Source organism: Sciurus vulgaris (genome assembly GCF_902686455.1).
Source record: "Sciurus vulgaris genome assembly, chromosome: 10".
NCBI classification, from domain to species: domain Eukaryota; kingdom Metazoa; phylum Chordata; class Mammalia; order Rodentia; family Sciuridae; genus Sciurus; species Sciurus vulgaris.
The window spans coordinates 134,501,482-134,509,815 of NC_136470.1; positions in this window are offsets into that span (position 1 = coordinate 134,501,482).

Consider the following 8,334-nt stretch of genomic DNA (forward strand, 5'->3'; position numbering starts at 1 on the left):
GGGACACTATGAAAGCAGTACTTAGAGGAAGATTTATTTCATGGACCATATTCAATAAAAGAAGTAAATATCAACAAATAAATGTCTTAACACTACAGCTTAAAATCCTAGAAAGAGATCAACACCAAAAGTAGTAGTAGACAGGAAGTAGTTAAAATCAGAGCTAAAATAAATGAAATTGAAACAGAAGAAACAATAGAAAAAATTAACAAAATAAATAGTTGATTCTTTGAAAAAATAAACAAAATTGATAAAACCCTTAGCCACACTAACAAAGAGAAGAAGAGAGAAAACTCAAATTACGAAAATTCGGAATGAACAAGGAAATATCATGACAGACACGAGTGAAATACAAAACATAATTAGAAGCTATTTTGAAAATCAATACTCCAACAAAACAGAAAACCTCAAAGACATCAACAAGTTTCTAGAGACATATGAATTACCTAATCTGAACCAGGAGGATATACACAACTTAAATAAATCAATTTCAAGCAACGAAATAGAAGAAATCATCAAAAGCCTACCAACAAAGAAAAGCCTGGGACCAGATGGGTTCTCAGCCAAGTTCTACAACACCTTTAAAGAAGAGCTCATTCCAATACTCCTCAAAGTATTCCATAATAGAAGAGGAGGGAACCCTCCCAAACTCATTCTATGAAGCCAATGATACCTAAACTACACAGAGACACATCGAAGAAAGAAAATTTCAGACCAATATCCTTAATGAACATCAACGCAAAAATTATCAACAAAATTTTAGCAAATTGCATACAAAAATACATTAAAAAGATAGTGCACCACGATCAAGTGGGTTTTATCCCAGGGATGCAAGGTTGGTTCAACATCCAGAAATCAATAAATGTCATTCACCATATCAATAGACTTAAACTTAAGAATCACATGATTATTTCCATAGATGCAGAAAAGGCATCCCTCTATGCTCAAAACACTAGAAAAAATAGGGATAGTGGGAACATTCCTTAATATTGTAAAGGCCATCTGTGCTAAGCCCATGGCCAATATCATTCTAAATGGTGAAAAACTGAAAGTATTCCCCCTAAAAACTGGAACAAGGCAGGGATGCCCTCTCTCACCACTTCTAGTCAATATCGTCCTTGAAACTCTAGCCAGAGCAATTAGACAGACCAAAGAAATTAAAGGGATAGGAATAGGAAAAGAAGAACTCAAACTATCCCTGTTCGCTGATGACATGATTATATATTTAGAGGAACCCGGAAATTCCACCAGAAAACTTTTAGAACTCATAAGTGAATTCAGTAAAGTAGCAGGTTACAAGATCAATGCTCATAAATCCAATGCATTTTTATACATAAGGGATGAATCTTCAGAAAGAGAAGTTAGGAAAACTACCCATTCACAATAGCCTCAAAAAAATAAAATACTTGGGAATCAATCTCACAAAAGAGGTGAAAGACCTCTACAATGAGAACTACAGAACACTAAAGAAAGAAATTAAAGAAAACCTTAGAAGATGGAAAGATCTCCCATGTTCTTGGATAGGCAGAATTAATATTGTCAAAATGGCCATACTACCTAAAGTGCTATACAGATTCAATGCAATTCCAATTAAAATCCCAATGACGTACCTTACAGAAATAGAGCAAGCAATTATGAAATTCATCTGGAAGAATAAGAGACCCAGAATAGCTAAAGCAATCCTTAGCAGGAAGAGTGAAACAAGGGGTATCGCAATACCAGATCTTCAACTCTACTACAAAGCAATAGTAACAAAAACGGCATGGTATTGGCACCAAAATAGACAGGTAGATCAATGGTACAGAATAGAGGACACGGACACAAACTCAAATAAATACAATTTTCTCATACTAGACAAAGGTGCCAAAAATATGCAATGGAGAAAAGATAGCCTCTTTACAAATGGTCCTGGGAAAACTAGAAATCCATATGCAACAGAATGAAATTAAACCCCTATCTCTCACCATGCACGAAACTCAACTCAAAATGGATCAAGGACCTCGGAATCAGACCAGAGAACCTTCATCTTATAGAAGAAAAAGTAGGTCCAAATCTTCAACATGTCGGCTTAGGATCAGACTTCCTTAACAGGACTCCCATAGCACAAGAAATAAAAGCAAGAATCAACAACTGGGATAGATTCAAACTAAAAAGCTTTCTCTCAGCAAAGGAAACTATCAGCAATGTGAAGAGAGAGCCTACAGAATGGGAGAAAATTTTTGCCACTCATACTTCAGATAGAGCACTAATTTCCAGAATATATAAAGAACTCAAAAAATACTACACCAAGGATGCAAATAATCCAATCAACAAATGGGCTAAGGAAATGAACAGACACTTCACAGAAGAAGATCTACAAGCAATCAACAGATATATGAAAAAATGTTCAACTTCTCTACTAATAAGAGAAATGCAAGTCAAAATTACCCTAAGATTCCATCTCACCCCAATTAGAAGGCGATTATCAAGAATACTAGCATCAATAGGTGTTGGCGAGGATGTGGGGAGAAAGGTACACTCATACATTGCTGGTGGGGTTGCAAATTAGTGCAGCCAATCTGGAAAGCAGTGTGGAGATTCCTCAGAAAGCTTGGAATGCAACCACCATTTGACCCAGCTATCCCACTCCTTGGCCTATACCCAAAGGACTTAAAATGAGAATACTACAGGGATGCAGCCACATCAATGTTCTTAGCTGCTCAATTCACAATAAGCAGATTGTGGAACCAACCCAGATTCCCTTCAATTGATGAATGGATAAAGAAACTGTGATATATTTATACAATGGAATATTACTCAGCCTTAAAGAATAATAAAATCATTGCATTTGCAGGCAAATGGATGAAACTGGAGAATATCATGGTTAGCGAGAAAAGCCAATCTCAAAAAACCAAAGGAAGAATGATCTCACTGATAAGTGGATGATGACACATAATGGGGTGGGCAAGAATGGAGGAAGGAGGGACTATAGAGAGGGAAAAGAGGGGTGGGAGGTGTGGGAGGGGTGGGAGGGTAGGGGAAAAAAATAACAGAATGAATCAAACAACATTACCCTATGTAAATGTATGATTACACAAATGGTATGCCTTTGCCCCATATACAAACAGAGAATCAACATGTATCCCATTTAGTTACAATAAAAATAAATATATTTTAAAAAGTAAAATAAATAAATAGCAAAAAAAAAAAAAAAAAAAAAAAGAAAGAAAGAAAAGAACAGTTCATCTGACCATAAATAAACAACTCTACAGAACTGAACCCAAAGTCTGGCATACACATAGAAAGCCTGTCTTCTCTCTGTAGAGAAAGGAACTCATCAGGGTGAAGATCTCTCATCGTCTTGGGTGCAGGGTGAAGAAGGAAGGGGAGCTGGGTAGTTTTCAATTCTGCGAAGGTTTGAAATGCAGAGAGCTGAGCAGCAGGCAAACTGTGCTGTACTATTTATCATCAAAGTAGGTAATCAGAGCGAATCTGTAAGAATGGTCATCCAAGTTCAGGACTGCACAGGAGCCTGCAGCCTGGGCCTGCTGAGGGCGCCTCCGAGAACCCAGGGAGGTTTCACACCGTGGCTTAGAAGGACAGAGGGTTACGCTAGGGCTGCCTTGACCCTAGGGCTGGCTGCCTTGACCCTATGCCTGGTGGTAGACAGGCATGTTATCAGAGTCCCTGCGCAGTTGGGAGCAGTCCTTGGGGAACATGTCATCTCTTTCAAGTGGAACAGGAAGAACTTCTGGCACATCACAGCTTCCTCTTGCCTCACAGGTGGCTTTGTGAACAGTAAATGGTCTGTGGGAATGTCTGAGGCCTGCAAAGTAGCTGCTCTCTGAGAACAGGCTGCACTATCCACGGCTCCACTTGACCTCTGCACAGGTGTCTATGACTTTCATTATTAAAGAACTTATTTGGCTTGGACGTGTGTCTGTTGATATCCTCTGGCCATCACAGAACTGCCTTCTTGTCCCATGATCACACAGTTATGAAGCAAGCTTCTAAGAACATGTAAATAATATGGCTTATTTTCTAAGCTGAACAAGTAGTCATTAATTTAAAGACAATCATTTGATTCCTAATTGGCAATATTCTTGTTTTCATGCACATAAGCCAATAAAATTATATTTACAACTAGGATGATATTCAAAATATTTAACAGCTAGAATGTCTTTGGCAAGCTCTCGTCAGAACAGATGCCATCTAGAAACAGCTGACACTGATGAGCAGCAGTCAAATACCAGTCCTATTTATAACCAGTCCTAGTTACAAAATGAAGAGCAAAGCCACAGCAAAGCTTCTCTGAGAGGTTTTCAAATGACCAAGAGATGTATTTAAGACAAATAATTTATTGGGCTACAGGTTTGTGTGCTACCCTAGAATTTCCCGCACAAATCAAATTTATGCTGATAATACACAAGCAAGTCGCCATGCAGCATCTTAAAACTAGGAACTCCTGAATTACTAAACCGATTTGTTTGCACATGTATTTATAGTGTGCCCTGTTTAATGCAAACTTCTAAAAGACCATATAATCTGATGAATGTGGACTTCACTGACTGTGAATTAAAAAGCCTTGAAAATATATCTGGTAAAATATGGCATTACTTGAAGCAAATATATCTGTGTTATTCTAAGAAATATTGTCTATTAAGAAACACGAAGACACGTTCTAATTTTACTTATGAGTGGCTATTTAAAGCTAATTCAAATGCTACTCAACAATCAAAGCCAATAAAACATCTTTACAAATATTTCATGATTTTGTTCATCGGTCAAACCACACTCTTAATTTTTCATCTGTATTATTTCACTGTACAATGAGGCCACATTTTTAGCCCGAATCCATTGGAGTATAGTTCTCAAGAAAGATAAATAATGCAGTCGACCATGTTTTTACTTTCATCTGCATTTCCCCCAAAGTTAAAAAGTTAAAATCGAAAGATTCCAGTTTTATTTCTAGCCCTATATAATCCTTGATCCCTTCATTCGTCACAATAATAATGGTTATTTTATGTAGCAAATCCCAACTTATTCAGGAATCACAGAATGATAGTATCCACCATGTGAGAGAGAAATTTCCTCAAATAATTGGGTAGGCACATCCAGCCAAGCATTTTTACTGCATTGTTTAGAAAATGCCACTATTGGCATACTCTGAATCCTGATTCCTATGGCAAACTCGTTTATTAAATGCTTCTTGTCCTCAGTCCATGTTTCAACCTTACCTTAATGAAGTTTTGCAGTGATGATTTATTTTCTCTTGTGCTTTTTATTCATGTCTAAAACTATAATGTAAAATCCATCTGCCAATGTTTTTATTTTCACATTATTTTGCATCTCCTTATAATGTATCATGGAACTTGTAATGCTCATTACCTGTAAATGGGTTTGTGGCCAGACTGTAATTAAAATGCAGCATGATTTTCCTTAAACTAGATGTGACTCTTCTTAATTAAAACAAAAGTTTAGCTGGGTACTATGGCGCATACTTGTAATCCCAGCAACTTGGGAGGCTGAGGCAGGAGGATGGCAAGTTTGAAATTAGTGAGGCTCTGTCTCAAAAAAAAATAAACAAACAAAAAATTAAAATGGCTGAGGATGTGGCCCCCTGGATTCAATCTCCAGTACAAAAAAAATACTTATACTTATGTATAAAATTATCTTGTTGGCCTAATTCCTTGAACATTAAGAGACTTAAAAGATACAAGCTGCCCTATTGAATAACTTTGGCATGACAGCTGTGTTGAATTTGACTTTTGGATTTCAAAGACCTATTTCCACTTTATAGTCCACATGTGTGAATGTGTCAGCAAATGTTTGTGATCATAGAGAATATTACACATATTACATTCACAGTGCACTTTTGCTTTTCAAAAAGGGCATGTGCAAAGGAGGAAGAATAATATGAATGCTACTAATAAAAAATCTACATATAATATTATAAAATAGTCACCTTTGCCAATTGTTCCAATTTCTAAACCATAAAACCATCCCCAAGATGGTAAATAAGCAGCAAAATGGTCAGACTCAAAGGTCACAACCTGGCCTTGCCCAAGCTCCAGAGGAAGTATTAATGAGCATGAAATTAGCCAAAAGTTGGCAGCGGTTAGATGGAAGAGAAGCAGGGGGTCCTGTGGACATTTCACAAACTAATCAGCTTCTGAGTAATTGGAATTAGGCCATCATCATTTTGAACTGTGTTGCATTTCGGTGTGTGATTTTTCCATGAGTATCTTTACAATGCGCTGCACAATATCGATTTCTAATCCTGCCAAATACTTCCACAAACTAAACCTGAAAGATGTTAACGATTGTAAAGGAAAGCCAATAAAAATTCAGAAGCATCCACTCCTAGAGTACGTCCTATGTGCCAGGGTTAGTCAAACTTCAAGGAATACTGGAATGAAAAAGAAATTCTTCCTGGCACACACAATCTGGGGAAGACCTAACAATAAATTGGTAATAAATGGTACCTTGCAAATTTCTCTAGTGCTGAGTAATACATTTACAAGTGGTGGTTATGGAAGCACAGTAAGTTGACCAAGATGGAAGATGGGATGTCTAAGTGGGAGATGCAGATACAGGGAATATATAGAACACATCCAGAAGCTCGGAGTAGAAGAGTAGATAGAAGTCTCTTCCTCTAACCCTGTATCCAATGAGATGCTTTTCTGTGATTTCTTGTAGACAGTTGCCCTCCTGATTAAACCAACTTTTTCTCACTAAAGAAATCCTTCTAAATTATCCTTTAAATATTCATTTGCCTGTTCTGGACTCTTGCCCCATAATAAGCCAGCTATTGCTGTGCTTGTCTTCCAAGCTGTCCATTGCCAGCCCCAGTCCTCTGGCTCACCAGGCAAGCCTTCCCATCTTCCCTCTTGCCTCTGCCCCGGGCTTCTGCTGCCCACCCCGGCCTCCATTGCAGTCCAACATGTTTTGGGAGTATCATCTCCAATTCCCCAGCTTGGTGACACAATGAAAAGAAGGTAAGATTTGGAGTCAAATCATCACATTGGAAAAACTGCTCGGATGCTTGCTTTTCTCATCTGTAAACGGAATTAAATTGTTCAATGCCTCCTCAAGGATGTCATGCAAAGACTACCGAGCCCACACTAAGCTTTGCTTTCCTGTCATTTCTCTTGCATTAATTGACCTAATGTTATTTTCATCCCTATTTTATCTAATAGTACAATGATATTTATTAATTTTGGCAGTCAAGCAAAATTACTAATATAGTGAGGACATAACCTATATTTCTCACTTATTTTGTTCCCTATTATAGTGCTAGACACACTGCAAATGTTCCAAATATACATATACACACATATACATACACATTATATATGAATATATAAACATATATGTACATGTGTATGAGCATATATATCCTCATGAATTAATAATATATTTACTCATAAATTAGTAATATGAGTATGTATATGCACTTGTGAATTCATCTGTAGAAGATTTTCAATTAACAAAAAAGGAATAACTGAAGAACTGATGATTTAAATATAATACAGAATCATTTTGTCATAACAAAGCTGTCCAGCCATCAAATCCAGCAATGACAAAGGATAATAAGTAAAAGGAATAAAATAGACTTTCACCAGTAATTTCAAAAATCTTTAAATATTAATCCCTATGTATTGAAGAAAAAGGGACGTGTTCATGTAAAAAGATAAAAGAAATAGATCCCAAATAACAAGCATTTGCTATTTTGACATGAAGCTGTACAGAATCCATTCCCAAATTCTTTTATTTATCGTGAATGTGGTTGCTTGAGAAAGCACAGTTTTTGTACAAAGGAAGGTCACTGTCTCTACCATCACAGTTCAAAAACCCAGCCAGGCACGGCGATGCCTGCCTGTAATCCCAGCTACTCGGGAAGTTGAGGCAAGAGGATCACAAGTTTGAGGCCAGCTTCAACATCTTAGGGAGACCCTGTCTCAAAATAAAAAGTGTAAAAGGGTCAGGGAGGCAGCTCAGTGGGAAAGCACTGCTTGTTTCAATACCCAATATTGGAAAAAAAAATAGTGCAGCTTAAAAAATATAGGATTTTCTGGCTTTCAAAAGCTAAGGAATATGTGTTTCATATTAAATAGAATATAAATGTATCTATGCCTTTCCACCTGCATTCTGCTGGGGTAAAACAACTGCGATTCCCATTTCATATTTGGTAACTAAACACAAAACACCATCCAATGAAGTTTGGGGAGATCTTATTCAAGCAGTGATTTAGAGAAGCCTGTGCGCAGCCATGACCAGCGATGCCTGCAGAGCATCAAGTGCCAGACTGCACGACCAGGGCATCTGTTTTATCTCAAGTTAGATATTACTTGA